General features: G+C 35.7%; 1 pseudogene; it reads left to right on the top strand.

The window, feature by feature from the left end:
- Positions 1 to 479: 479 nt before the first annotated feature.
- On the top strand, positions 480 to 1,240 carry LOC134256962 (uncharacterized; annotated as a pseudogene).
- Positions 1,241 to 2,737: the final 1,497 nt, after the last annotated feature.

The raw sequence follows: 2,737 nt of genomic DNA, 5'->3' as shown, positions 1-2,737 counted from the left end.
AAAAAAAAAAAAAAATATTTACATATGGAACGGCCAATTACCCCATCCGACATAACACTCACATAGTAAATCAAACATGAAAATAAAAAAAAATATTTTCATATGGAGCGGTGAATTACCGAATCCACATAACACTCACATAGTAAATCAAACATAAAAATTATAAAAAATATTTACACATGGAGCGGCCAATTACCGCATCCGATATAACACTCACATAGTAAATTAAACATTAATATGAAATAACAATTTTTTTTTCTTTGGAGATGCATGTATTTATCAATGTTGCTAATAACACGTGTTCGTGTTTATTTATATCTGTAATCTATTGGCTGTAATGCTGGTCACCTTGTCAGGTGACATTTAAATATTCATTGCACTTTTTAACTGACCGCTGTTAGCACAGAATATTCTAAAGCCATTCGAAGGCTCTTTTTAGTGCATATAACACGTCTTTTTTACTCTCATTTCCACGTAATATGGGGATTGGGGATGAACTGACTTTGGACACAGATAAATTACCAAAAAGACAGCACAGGAGGGAACTTTCATTGGAAATCTCGGACATTGTTAAACTCTTCACGGGAGTAATACAGTCTCAATTCAAAACGTTCTCCGGACAGTTAAAAGCGGAGCAGCTGAGTCCATCTCGAAGAAACTCAAGGAGAATTCTCTACATAAGAAAAAGTCAGAAGGCAACCGAATTCAGTTTGAATTTAACACCGAATTATTAGAGAGTTTAGAGAAGTTAGAGTCGAGAGCCTTTGATTTAAAAATTCTGAATCATTGAAAATCATCTCTGACTTGTGTAAAAAATTGAAAACGCGTCAAAAGCATATACGCATAGCTATTCATCTCCCGCGGGCTGGAAAACTGTCAACGAATACCAGTGTAATGAAATCGCAGACAACTCAGATGATGAAAAGAAGATACGCAGTGCCGAAAACAGGGCCCTCAGACATCAGAGGCAGAACAAGAGATTTCAGCCTTATGGGACACAAAAACGCCACCAGCGGCAGCTGCGGGATCTCAAGCTCAGCTGGCTCTTCCTGGGGCTACTAGTACTTTTCAGCCCTTTCCTGCCTTTCAACAGCAGCAACAACAGCCATTTCTCTACGGCCAAAGCAGAAACAAGCAGTCAAGGAGACAGCCTATGCCCTACGACGTTTGCTTCGGTTGTTTCGGAACAGGGCACTGGAAATCCAACTGTCCAAAGGGAAAGACTAATCAAAGTCAATGATAAGTATACAGGTTGTTTGACTTGTGTTCATGAAAAGAGTCATACGGAACAAGATTAAACATAGTCTAAAAAGGCATTACAGTAAATGGGAACAAATTGGGGCTTTTCCTTACATTTTGAAAGTAATTCATTCTGGTTATGAAATTCCTTTCCCTCTTTTCCGCCATCTATGAATTTTAGAAATAACAAATCTCAAATTAACGCTGAATTTGTCACATCAGAAATATCCCAGTTAACCAAGACAGGTTGTGTTGTAGAAGTTACACACAGACCATATATTGTAAGCCCTCTTAGTGTCGCGGAAAACAGGTCAAAAAAGAGGTTGATACTAGATTTGAGTAGACTGAATTATTATGTGAAATATGAGAAAATAAAGTTTGAAATTGGAAAACAGCCCTGGATTATTTTGAGAAAGATTGCTATTGTATAAAATTCGACCTAAAATTGGCTATCATCATATTGATATTTCTAAAAGTTTCCAGAATATTTTGGGGTTTTTTTAACAAAAATATTATCGTTATACTATACTCCCGTTCGGCTTGTCATCTGCTCCACTTATTTTTACAAAAACTTAGACCTATTGTTAAATTTTGGAAAAAGAAGGGTATTAAGATAGTTCTTTACCTAGATGAGGGTTTTTGGGTTTTTGCCCCATCAAAACAGGAATGTTTTTCAGTTTCTGAATTCATTCAAAAGAGTTTGTCTGACTTTGGGCTACTTATAAATTTTAAAAAATCTGTATTTTACCCAACTAGAATTTGAAATGGTTAGGAATTTCTTAGGATTCACAGTCATTTTCTATTTCAGTGCCTACAAGACGTTTGGACATACAGTGGCTTCTTTGCAGAAACTAGTGAAGATTTTCCCAAAATGAAGGCCAGAGAGTTGGCAAGAGTGGTTGGAAAATTATGTCAATGTCACCAGTGATGGGTAACATATGTAGCATTATGACAAGATTCTGTTCTATAGAGATAGCATGTAGAAAGTCATGGGACGATATTATTGTATTCACACACAAGAACGAGGTTCTAAATGAGTGAAATTTTTTGGGTTTCAAGTATTTACTAAAAAAAAAAAGATATTTACACACACCGACAAAAAAAAGTGTGATTATTTACTCTGATGCGAGTAGTCTAGCTTCAGGAGCGTACACTGTCGAAGTTGATTCAAAAATTTTTCACTTAATGTGGAAAGAGTTTGAGAAGGGTATGGAGCTCTACTTGGAGAGAGCTTCGAGCGATTGAATTAGCTTTGGCTTCATTTAAAGATAGTTTAGTGAATAAAGAGGTGAAATGGTTCACTGATAATCAGAGTTGTGTAAAAATTGTTCAGTCTGGTAGTATGAAACATCATTTACAATCTCTTGCTTACAATATTTTCAAAATGTGTGTAGAACAAAAAATTTCAATTGACATACAATGGATTCCAAGATTACAAAATCATAAAGCTGATTTTCTTAGCAATATTATAGATCACGATGACTGGGGCGTTACTGCT

Source organism: Saccostrea cucullata, unplaced genomic scaffold, assembly GCF_032062105.1.
Source record: "Saccostrea cucullata isolate Sc308-1 unplaced genomic scaffold, CSIRO_AGI_Scuc_v1 ctg813, whole genome shotgun sequence".
NCBI classification, from domain to species: Eukaryota; Metazoa; Mollusca; class Bivalvia; order Ostreida; family Ostreidae; genus Saccostrea; species Saccostrea cuccullata.
Note: the sequence above shows the minus strand (reverse complement) of the source record. Positions and strands in the feature narration are given on the sequence as shown.